The sequence below is a fragment of the Chrysemys picta genome, chromosome 1 (genome assembly GCF_011386835.1).
Source record: "Chrysemys picta bellii isolate R12L10 chromosome 1, ASM1138683v2, whole genome shotgun sequence".
Classification (NCBI taxonomy): domain Eukaryota; kingdom Metazoa; phylum Chordata; order Testudines; family Emydidae; genus Chrysemys; species Chrysemys picta.
In genome coordinates, this window is record NC_088791.1 from 63420382 (window position 1) to 63433006 (window position 12625).

The 12625-nt window shown below is 43.4% G+C and overlaps 1 long non-coding RNA gene across 1 annotated transcript; it reads left to right on the forward strand.

The window, feature by feature from the left end:
* The first annotated feature begins 7375 nt into the window (after nt 1-7375).
* Nucleotides 7376-9610, forward strand: LOC135973740 (uncharacterized). The gene is made up of 2 exons (XR_010590744.1): nt 7376-7573; nt 8587-9610. It is a non-coding gene; the product is annotated as an uncharacterized LOC135973740 (long non-coding RNA).
* The last annotated feature ends 3015 nt before the right edge of the window (nt 9611-12625 follow it).

Genomic DNA, 12625 nt, shown 5'->3' on the forward strand with positions numbered 1-12625 from the left:
TCGAGAGGCAGTAGCTAGGTAAATGGAAGAATTCTTATCAGGGTTTAGGTCAGCTTAACTACATCTCTCAGGGGTGTGAATTTTTCACACCCCTGAACGATGTAGCTAAGTCGACCAAAGTTTTAGGTGTAGACCAGGCCTGAGTTCCTCAGTATAGTGGTGTTGGAATGAGACTGCACTGGGGGTTACTAGCTGTGCTGGCTACATCTCTTTGACCATCCTGGGATGTCTGAAAAATTTGACAACACTACATCCAGCTGGGGATATGGTAACCCAGGAGGTGACTGGTTGCCGGGTCCCCTTGATCAGTGTCATAGGAGGAGAGGAGGCATGAAAAGAGTGTACAATAGGCACAATCCTGGACTGAGATGCTTAATTTGGATCCTGCTGCTTTCACCTGATATTGCCTTTCAGACACACAGGTTGTTAGTTGCTGCTGATCTTGTTCTTTGCTTTGTGCTCTGTAAGTAAAGTTTGGTGGCTAATAAAGTAATTGCTGTCCCTGACTTAATTAACGGGGAGTCTTCTGATTTGAGGGTGACATATTTAAAAGCACTCAGCAGTGGCCTAAATTTGAGTCAAGAGTAACACTCCCGTTGACTTCACTGGGAACAGAGGTAGGCCAGTTTCAATAGGATTACTCAAGTGATTAAAGTTAAGCACATGCTTAAATGCTTTACGGGACTGGGACCAGAGTATTCAGCACTAGAGCTGATTGGAAAATGGTTCCACTAAAGTTTTTCCATTGGAAAATGCAGTTATGTCAAAATCAAGAGGCTTTGGAGAAAAATTAAAAGAAGTTTCAACAAGGTCAGAACATCCCATTTCAACATAACCTTTCAATTTTGTTTTGAAAAAAATTGTCATTCTGAATCTTTTAAATTCTGTTTTATTATATATTATAGCATAAAATTAAAAAATCAAAATCTAAACAAAATGTTTTGATTGATCTAAAGCAGACATTTTCAGAATTCTTTTGTGGAGAATTTTGAAATGTGTGGGTTTTTTCTGATTCAAAAAGAAGTCAAATTTCAAAATTCTTTGCAAAATGGAATTTCCATCCTTTGTCCAGTTCTACTCAATACCTTGCATGATGGAGCCCCATTTACTCAGGACCTATCATACTGAGCCCTTAATCCTAATCAGAACCTCTGGGCACTACTGTAATGTAATTAAATAGTAATTATGTACAGGATGTGTGGGACAAGTCACATGGACTAAATTATAGAATCTATGTGAACTAAATATGTTTTTAATTTTGTTGTGAATAGGGACATTAAATACAACAGTTATACTACATTTCTCTATGTAAAATATTGAACTATTCAGTGCCAGTGTGAAATGGATTGATGGTTTCGATCCCCTTCTTAGTGGACAAGCGTCCACATCTCAAAAATCAAAGTCGCGATTTACATTATCACCTATATTAATAGTCTCAGTAGAGGGACCAAGAACGGAATGAGAATGGAGATTAATTAATCTTCTATACTAGTGTTTCTCAGCCTTTGAGATACCAGGGACTGGCTTGCTGCTTCCCTACACTTCAGGGGGATCTCAGGGACTGGCACTGGTCCACAGACTGGTCGTTCAGAAATACAGTTCTATACCATTTACGGTGATTCTTCAAAAACAAACTTGAGGCCAGGGCTGGTGCTTCCATTTAGGCGACCAAGGTGGTTGCCTAGGGTGCCAGGATTTGGGGGGGTGGCATTTTGCCGCCCTTGGCGGCAATTCGGCGGCGGGGGGTCCTTCTGCGCTCCGGGTCTTCGGCGGCAATTCTGCAGCGGATCCTTCACTCGCTCCGGGACCTGCCGCCGAAGTGCCCTGAAGACCGGGAGCGTGGAAGGACCCCCCCGCCGCAGAATTGCTGACGACGACCGGGAGCGCAGAAGGACCCCCGCCTAGGGCGCCAAAAACCCTGGCGCCGCTCCTGCTTGAGGCACAGTAGGTTGTGATATCTTGAATTTTGCAAGAGCCGTGGCTGCAATCAAGGTCTTTTGGCTTTTGCAGCTAGCTGGAGTAAACCTGCAACAAGGTCCCCTAGTTGCTGTTCACTCTGGTGCCACCAACTGGAAATTCTGCAACTGCTTCAGGTAGATTCAAAAAAGGACATTTCTATTGAATGAAATATGAAAATGGATAATACAATCTGTAATACAATATCATACCCCGGTATTGAATTGTTTATTTTACTTCTGCAGATCTTTCTTTAACGACACAACTGAATTGTGGGAAGTGTCAGGGGAAAATCAGAATTTTGGCAGCTGGGTAGCTGACAGTTGGAGCTTTTGGCACACAGGAAGGTATAGAGGACAGTTCAGGATTATAGAATAAGAACATTAGCTGGATGTTTCTACTGAAACAATTCAAAGTGAAATGGCTGACAGTGTTGATATTTAAATGGGTGTAACAAGCCTGAACTGTGTAGTATGGAGACAGAGTCTGCAGGAAGACCACCAGCTTATTCAAGAAAGGTCTGGAGCAGACACAGGGAGTGACTGCTGTCTCTATGGCAGTCAGAGTGGGCACGGTTTCCCACTCCAGAGGCATTAGCCCTACTTGGCCAAACTGAAGGGTTTTTCAGCTGCTGGTTCCAGAGGGTCAAAGCAGGGGAAGGGGTTGGGGGCTATGGCTTTTAGCAGTGGTAATCCTGAGGAAAAGGCTGCAGGATAGCAGGCTCCCGGGGAGGCTGGCTGCAGGTTGGTGAAGTGAGCGGACAGTTATAACGGTGGGTGAGCAGCCTTTTCTTTTGTTTTGATGCTGCTTCCAGGGCTTGTCCCGAGGTGCCAGACAGCTGTAGATAATAAAAGCTAATTTGTTCTTCATCCTGTAAGTGATCTCCTTACTCCTGATTTCTCCAGCTCCGATTCCAGTCATCAAACCTGGAACTCCCCTTGGTCAATGTGCACCTTACCACATGGCGTCCCTAACCTCACCCTGGGCAGGAGGGGGGTAACAGCACCATATTTAGGTTTCAGATTTAACAACCCATCAAGATAAATAGCACAGTTCACACCTCTTATAGAACTATTGTTCAGGCTCCCTTGCAACCTCAGGAATATAATGGTTTACACTCATTTCACATTTAGAGTCTTTATAATCCTAAGGGTTATCAACCTAATTTAAAATATTGAGAAATCTTAGATTCTGGAGCACAGTTCTGTGGCAGAGAGTGAATGCACTACAAATTCCTCAGCTGCATAATTGTGGAATATACAGGGCCTTCTCCAATAAACAGAGAACTTTTATTTTCAGTACTGTTAGTGTAATGCTTTTCTAAACGATTATGGACCTTAATCTATAGTAATCTTCAGTGCAATAGGTTATTTTTACACAAATACAGAAAACTTGTTTGTTTCAACTTTCTCAGAACTTGATTTTCAAATTTTCAGTTCATCAGAGACTGTATGAAAAGTAAATCCCAATAAAACAAGCGGAAACTATAATTCTATTCTTTAAATAGCTAAAATTAACTTAATATAGTACTACCTTGAATGTAATTTACTACAGCTAGGTTTACTTATATTTACAATCAGACTAGCAAATGTATCCATACATTTTCAAAGTTGAATGCAGGGATTTAACTACACAGTTCCTGGAGGAGTCATAAATTTAATTAATCATACTTGAAAATATAGGGGCAAGGATAAAACAATTCTTATGAGAGAATTTGAAGTTTGAATTTATGAAGCTTCCATAGTGCTGCAGGCTCTTTTGTAATTAATATGGGAAACAATGTTGTTTCCTCTGGGCTCATTTTGCTACTGCAGTGCTTAACAGCAGACTGCACATGCAACCTGGACTGTGGGACCACTGAGCCCTCCGTCCCACCAAGCTGGAGTATCCCTCACTGTGATGCTGTGTCAAGGCACAAACCTCTGGCAGGTACTGCACCTACACAGACATCCACAGGCAGGGACACACCCAGCTGAGTTACATGAATGATCTCTCAGCCACTCATGAGGGTTAATTGGCCCATCAATAGGGAGACTCCAGCCAATTCCACCCAGCTCCAGCGCTACACCTCAGAATTGTACCATCTTGCACTGGTCAGAAGCCTGCCCAGTATAAGTTTATTACCCAGTTTGTCCCCTCTCTCGATGTGGAGAGGACACGCACTATCCTTTGTAAACTGAGCTGAGATTTTCCCAAGCATTTCAACCAAAACACACTGTTTTAGGTAAAATATAAAGCAGATTTATTAACTATGGACAGATAGATCTTAAGTGATTATAAGTAGCAGGCATGGAAATCAGAGTTGGTTACTTAAGAAACAAAAATAAATTCACAGTCTGAGTTCTACAAACTAAACAGGATTTGAATGAAGAAGTGTCTCAGATCCTCAATACACAGACTGGAACTGCCTTCCAGCCTGGGTCCAACCTCCTCCAATTCAAAATCTTTATCCTCCAGATGTGTTTTCAGGTATTGAGTTGTGCGGAGAGTAAGGTCAAGGGGTGATGTCACTTCCCCTCTTTTATAGTTTCTTCCAGCTTGATGGAAAGATCTATGTATGTGATGTGATGGTCTGGCCCCATTGGTCTAGCAATCTTCACTGTCTACGTGTTCTCTCTGAGAAGTCTCCATTGTATACAGTTCCTGGGATAGTGGATTCTTTCCTTGATGGTTGTTGATAGCCATTAATCGCTGTCTGGCTACTCCATTGTTGTACCTGAAAGGCTGGTTGTGGGTGTTCCCAACTTCACAATATATTTCAGTAACACACACATAGCAAAATTTCATAACTTCACATGCAATGATAGCATATACAATCAAAGAGGATAGTAATGTTGAACAGATCAAGACTTTTTAAATGATACCTCACAAGGCATACTTTGTACAAAACATATCCTAATTATATGACAATGGTGCATATGGGGGTGCCAGGACAACATTAGACAGGAACATAAAAATTGCAATACTGTTTCAGAACCATGGTCCATTCAGTCCAGTGTCCTGTCTCTCATAGTGGCCAGAATTAGAAGTTCAGAGGAAGGTGTAAGAACCCCAGAGTGGGGAGATGTGGGTTTATCTGCCCCCAGCCCCTATATTAGGTCTTGTCCTGATATCTATCATTCAGAGATTTGGAGTTAGGCTTAAATCTGGAAGCATGTGTAATATCCCTTCCAAAAAATATTAATTATAACGCTGGATATTCTTCAAATCCATGAGAATCCAGTCTCTTTTTGAAACTTAAATTCTTGGTCTCAGTAACTTTTTTTGGCAATGACTTCCACAGTTCAATTGCACATTGTGTGGAAAAGTGTTTCCTTTTATGGGTTTTTAATTTCCCAGCTATATTTTCATTGAATATCTCTTGTTCTCTTCATTTTATGTATGTTTATTGTGTCCCCTCTTATTTGTCTCCCTTCTAAGGCAAACAGTTCCAATCTTTTCAATCTTTCTTCATATGAGAGTTTTTCAAAGCCCTTAATCATTCTTGTTGTCCTTTTCTGGACACCCTCTAGTTCTGCGATGTCCTTATTGAGATGGAGGTAACCAGTACTACACATAGTATTCTAGTTGAAGTCCCTGTCAGTTTGTATCATGAGATTGTAATATTTTCAGTATTTTTCTCCATGCCATTCCTGTTCAATCTAATATCTTGTTTGCTTTTTTGATTGCAGCTGCATATTGAGTAGAGGTTTTCATTGAGCTATCTACAGTGATGTCAAGGTCTCTTGCTTGAATTGATATAGCTAACTTAGAATCCTGTACGTTGCACATGTAATTTAACTTTTTCCCTCTAATGTTCATCACATGCGCATTTGTTAACATCAAACCAGTACCAACAGACTGTAACATAGCAAAGGTTCAGGCAATTGAAATATACTCTGCATTTAAATTAACTGGGGATATGATTGTGACCTAATTTCAACATCATAGTGAGCAAATTTGATACATATTGCTCACTGGAAAAAAATGAAGTATGTTGGGTAATTTGCTGCTGAATGTAGCAACTCACAAAGGCATTTGATTATTATAATCACACACTTAAGATTAAAAGCTCAATACTGTAATTATGGGGTCATGCAAGCTTCTTTGATAACAAATCAAAGGGTCTTTGACTTGCACAGTGTCATGGGACACACCTCTCTGTCTCCGCTGTCCGCTTGCAGCCCCTCTCACAGCCTCAGGAACCACAGCATCCTCTTCGTGGCTCAGCCCTCTGACCATGTCACTATCCGTGTTCCCCCTCTTCCAGAGGAGGTTTAGCTCCTCAATAGTCCTAGGCAGTCTTCCCGCTCAATGCCTCTGTGCCACTCACCCAGTGGCTAGTAGGGGAACCCAGACCCACCCTCTTCTCTGGATTCCAGCCCAGGGACTCTCAGCTCAGCAGTCTGGGCCTTTTCTCTCTGACCTCACTGCTCTATCCCTGGGCTGCTTCCTACTACAGGTTCCCCTTGTCTTCCTGGGCCTACCAGTTCCCAAAGCCCTCTCCCAGGGAGTGCCTGCAGGGCAGGGCAGGGCAGTGCCCACTCACTCCTTCCTTTCTCCTGGGAGCGTCTGCCTTTTCCAAGCAGCCCCTTCACCTTTCAGCTCCTGGGCTTTATAGGCCCGGCCTATTCCTGCTGAGCGTCCCTAATCAGCTGCCTATTGGGTTAATTGGCCCATCTGGCATGCATTCAATCCTGCAGGGTGAGCGTGGGGTAGTCACCCCATCACACACAGCAATAAGGTTTGGGAATACTTTCAGTACTTATAGAGTGAAAATTAAAACTTCAAGATATAATTAAAATCCCTTAAAGAAAGAATAGAAAAAGTGCATCATAGTATTTTATAAAAGTGCTGCAAGAGTCTAGATAATGCTTCAAAAGCCAATGGTAGGGACTCTGCCATAGGAGCAGAAAAGTAGAGTTCAGGCTGCATGCTCAGCAACGAGAAAGGTGGAAAAGAATGGACAGGGAAAAGATTGCAGCTGCTATGTCATGAAACAATACTTAACTATGGTAAAGGGTATGCTAACTGCAAAGGGAAAAAAATCACTTTGGACCATATGTTCCACTCTGGCATAAAACTGCATGGAGGAGAACAAAATAATCCAAAAATCATGTGGCTTTTGAAGTGCAGCTGCTGGGCTGCATTCTCCTCCCCACCTTCCTGTGGAAGCAGTGGGGATGCAGAACAGCCAGGGTGCAGGGCCATGAACATGAGTAGAGGCCAGGGATTCATGCAATTAAATCCAGGGTTTCCCATGAATCCAGGCCAGACACATGGGATGAAATCCTAACCTCACTGAAATCAGTGGCAAAACTCCCATTGACTTCTGAGGGGGTCAGAATTCCCCCCATGGAGTTTGTCTCATTGTGCATCTTCCAGGCGTCACATCCCTCAAAATGACAGCACAGATAGCTATTAGCATGCTGCCATTCAGTAATAGACTTGTGTAATGCTTTTTTTAGTATTCCTCTAGATAAGGACAGCTGGGATATCTTTGCATTTACATGGACGGACCCAGAAACTAGGAGAGCAGAACAACTGACCTGGACTCGGCTCCCGCAAGGATATGTTGAGTCCCCGACTATTTTTTCCTCTATCCTGACACGTGACTTAGCTGATATCAGCCTACCGGGTGGGTCTACATATCTCTTGTATGTAGATGACGTCCTGGTTTGTTCTCCGGATCAAGTAACATGTAAAACAGACACTATTTACTTGCTAAATTGCTTGGCAGACAAGAGACATAAAGTATCTCCTTCTAAGTTGCAGTTTGCCAAAGACAAGGTAACTTATCTTGGTCATGTACTCACCCCTGGGTATCGAGCGTTATCTAGTACCCGTATTCAGTCAATTCTTAACATTCCCCGACCAGAAACAAAACGCGAAATGCGGAGATTTTTAGGCCTGGCAGGATTCTGCCGTTCCTGGATTCCAGGTTTTAAGGAAATGGCAAAACCCCTCTTTGAACAGATCACCCATGATGCTGAGAAGCCCCTTCACTGGGATTCTGGGGCCATCAAAGCCTTCCAGGAAATTAAAACAGCTTTGGTCTCAGCCCCAGCCCTTGGACTCCCTGATTATCGCAAACCCTTTGTTCTCTATGTACATGAGCGACTTAAAGTGGCCTCTGGTGTCCTTACTCAGGCTTTTAGACCCAGAAAACGACCTGTGGCCTATTTCTCCAAAAAATTGGATGCTGTGGCACAGGGCTTTCCTGGCTGTCTCCGAGCAGTGGTTGCTGCTGGTCTCCTGGTACCCCAAGCGGAAAAGATTACCTTGGGCCATCCACTGACCTTACGGACCCCTCATGCAGCTCAACAATTGTTGGTCCAAAAGGGCACGCAACATTTAACCTCTCAAAAATTAACGCATTTGGAAGTTTCTTTATTGTCCAGAACCAATTTAAAAATTAAACAGTGCCATACCTTGAACCCTGCAACTCTTTTACCGTTCCCGGACTATAATTATGAGCCCTCACATAATTGCCTTCAGATAGTGCAACATCAAAAAAAACCTCAAGTAGACCTTTCAGATGTGCCCATTCAAAATGCTGAACTAGAACTGTATACTGATAGTTCAGCACGAGTCATGGAGGGCCAACGGGTATCTGGGTTTGCAGTAACTACTCAGTTTGATGTATTACAGTCTGCTCCCCTGGGACCTTCCACCTCAGCTCAGGCAGCAGAATTAATAGCCCTCACCCGAGCATGTGAGTTGGCAGCAGGTCAGTCGGTGAACATATATACTGACTCGAAATATGCCTTTGGTGTTTGCCATGCCACAGGCCAACTGTGGGCAGAGCGTGGCTTTATTACCTCCAGTGGCACTAAAGTGGCCCATGGGCCCTTAATCCTGAAATTATTAGAAGCCATACATCTGCCATCTGAGATTGCCATCGTCCATGTTCGGGCTCATCAGAAAAAAAACGATCCCACCGTTAATAAGAATCGGTTGGCTGATTCAGCTTCAAAAGCAGCCTCCCTACAGCCATATGTTACCAACCAGATGGTACTCACATCCTCCACCCCGCCAACTCCAGTCCCAGCCCCTTTTACCCCTGAGCCATCAGAGGTCGAGCGTTAGAAAAGCATAGGGGCCACCAAAACCCGAGGGGGGGAATAGCAACTGCCAGATAGAAGAAGAGCATTGCCCCGAGCTGCTCTACGGCCTGCCCTATTTAAATTACACCAGGAAACCCACGGTGGTGCAGAGGCCATGGCAGCTACTGTAAATAGACTTTAGTATGCTCCTGGAGTATTCCAGGAAGCTAAACGAGTCCTTGCCACTTGTGACATCTGTGTAAAATTCAATCCAAGGGGGGAACCTAAAGGCCCCCCTGGAGCCAGGTTATGGGCATACACACCCTTCGAGCGACTTCAAATTGACTACTCAGAAATGCCTAAATGCCAGGGCTACAAGTACCTCCTTGTAATCGTGTGTCAACTGACTGGATGGACTGAAGCATTCCCGACTAGACGAGCAACTGCCGTAGAAGTAAAAAAGACCTTATTAAACCATGTCATTCCTAGGTTTGGCCCCCCTAGGTCTATTGACTCTGATCAAAGGACTCATTTTACTGCCCAGATTATTCAAAACATTGCAAAAGCCCTAAGTATTGACTGGCTTCTACACACCCCTTAGAGACCACCATCTTCAGGACAAGTGGAAAGGATGAACCAGACTTTAAAACTTAAACTTTCTAAGCTGTGTGCTCAAACTAGGTTAAAATGGCTTCAGGCTCTGCCTTTGGCCCTCTTGGCAGTTCGAACTGCCCCTAGAGGCCGGCTCCGTCTCTCTCCCTTTGAACTTTTATTTGGCAGGCCATACACCGGATTTGCTGATCCAGGATTTGTAACTGATTTAGCCACTTGAGGTAACGAAAAACTAACCAAATATGTTGTTTCCCTTCAAACCACTCTCAAATCTCTCCACAGGTATGCGGCTCAATTTCAGTCCCTACCCGCTGATGTTCCTGCCCACCGGATCGCTCCAGAAAACTAAGTCTATGTAAAAAAGTAAAAACACAAGCCTCTCCAACCCCGGTGGGCGGGCCCTTTCCAAGTCCTTCTTACCTCTCACACTGCTGTTCGAGTGAGAGAGCGAGACACTTAGATACACCACACCCGAGTCAAGCTAGCCCCTAGGACGGGGCCAGAAGCAGACGACTTCGGACCTCGAGGAAGCACCGCCAGCTCTTCCCACCGCGACCCGGAAGAGCCAGAAGCAGACGATACCTGAAAAGCTGAACCTCTTGAAGGACTAAAGCTTCTGTTCCGGCAAACAAAATCCTAAGACTTTATAACTATGGGTTCTCAGACGGTGCTGCAGTGGCTATTGCTTTTGGGTTTGCCCCTTGTACAAGCTAATCCACACCCAGCCGCTAAATCTCTTCAGCAAATAGCCACATTGGGACACTTATCTGATTGTTGGCTGTGTCACAAAACCCGCTCTGAGGAAAGAATAGGATTGTGGGCTGTACCAGCAAATCTTTCTAAAGTACTCTCCTTACAAGTAGAACGGAAAACTGAATGGGCATAAATTAAAAAATATCAATATAACAAATATAGAAAAAAGTCTGAGGTTTGGCATTATTATTGGGCAGCTAAGGGGGTCCCTCTTTTTGAAGTTCTTAAAATCAGGTATAAAATGCCCCTTTGTTTAAAAAATGCTGAAGGAAGGGGGAGGGAAGTAAGCTACCTTCCCCTGGAAGCCTGTAATCAAATCCTTCAGTTTAAAGTCAGAAATAAAACCTTTTACCCTTTAAATACCCCTGAGAATGCCCAAAAACCCCATTGTCTCCTACACATAGCCATTACTGTAAGACCAACAGGCTTTTGTTATCAAGGGCAGTAGTTTCCCTCATTCCTCCCGTTAAGCCCCATAAATAAAACACATATGTATTATATAAATATTTACTCTGGCATTCTGTTGCCCCACACATCCCTTGAAAGGATGTCTGGATGCCCGGAGCCTATGGGATCACTTGCAAGTTTTACAACTAACATATTTAAAGTTACGTATTGTAGAGCCATTTTAAACACTACCCATGCCCTAGGAAACTTAAATGTTTCCCATTAAAAGTGCCAGGACCGGCTAGTAAGTAACTCCGGGAGCTGGGATAGAAGGGTGACCTGGCGCCATCGAGTTGCAGGTAATACCCTTACCCTCTATTTAAAGACCCCTGGCTTGTATTTTATCTGTGGCCACAATGTCTATAAAGCTCTTCCTCCAGGTTGGCAAGGTCGGTGCGGTGTAGCCCGGGTGTTACCAAATGTCCAAGTAAACGACACATTGGATGCCAGCCAGATTCTTAATCTGGGCAGCTATGCCCATAAGTTTTTGACACCCCCCCTTATAAAAACTCGAGCAAAACGTGCCAACAATCCCCTAGTAGTCAGGCAAACAGGGTTTCACTCCTTTGTTCGTGCGCTCATTCCTGAGTTAAAAGTAGCCGAGCTAAAAAAAGCAGTAGTAAATATTTCTGCAGAATTAAAAAAAATAGCCAATGCATCAATAGACGCTTTGCAGAAGTTAAAACAAAAAATTAATGAGGTGGCAGAAATAGCTTTGCAAAATAAACGTGTGTTAAATGCTATAAATGCTGAATTAGAAAAGGCTTGTGCTCGCATCGGGGAAAAATGTTGTTTCTATGTTAATCATTCTGGCTTAATTAAGCAGGATTTACAAGCCATTAAGAATGCTGCTGTTGTTTTCCATGCTGTATCTCTTGATCACACTTTTAGTTTTAAGAACCTCCTCCCAGACCTTGGGTCATAGTTTACAGGGCTCTTTCAAACAATTGTTAAATGAATTCTTTTTTTTCTTTTCCTTCTATGTGTTATTTGGACAATAATACAATGTGCCAAATGCCTGTGTAATGCTATAATCAAAAGCTCTGCTGTCCATAAAAAAACCCAATATCTGTCCCTCCAGCTTGATCGCAAATTGCGTAACGGGCCTGACAATTTTTGAATTTGCCAGGCCCGAAGGGGGGACTGTGAAAGTTATTAGTGACCCCCCCGCCCCGTTAACAGAGTAGCCGTTATGTCAGCCAGCGGCCATTAAGAAGAAGCAGACACTTTAAGAACACAGTAGCCTGAACTTTTCAACTGTCTTCCCTTCAAGGCCTTAAAGTAGTTGGAGCTAGTCCCAAGCCGGTTTTCACTGACCAGATAGCAAAAGCACGGGGCTGACCACCACCAATCAAGTGTTAACACTGCAAAGACCTTGGTCTAAATGTGTATAAATAATCTGTAAAATGTGTGTAAAACAGAGTTTTTGTACTAAAGTGCAAAGCTCTCCTTTCTTCTGCAGAATAAAGCAACTCTTCCTTATCCCTGTCTGGCTGTTATTAGCTCTCAGCTAGGTGGACCCGATATTTCGGTAACAGAATTATGTAAGTAAAACTGAAAATCCAGGGAAGATTAATTTGCAATCAGTCAACAGGGCTGCAGAATCACCACAGAATTCAGTACAGGTTTGCTATAGAAATCAGGCACCTTACTGAAAAATGTAGGGTTAGTGTACTGCCTATAACAGGCAGCTGATTGAAATGCAAAGACTACATTGCTTAAAAAGGGATTAACATTAACTCTTTGTAATACTATCACTTGGAGAAGGAGTCTTTGCTAAGAAACCAAAACAAACAAACAAAAAACAGCAACAGAGACGTGCCAGACAGAGC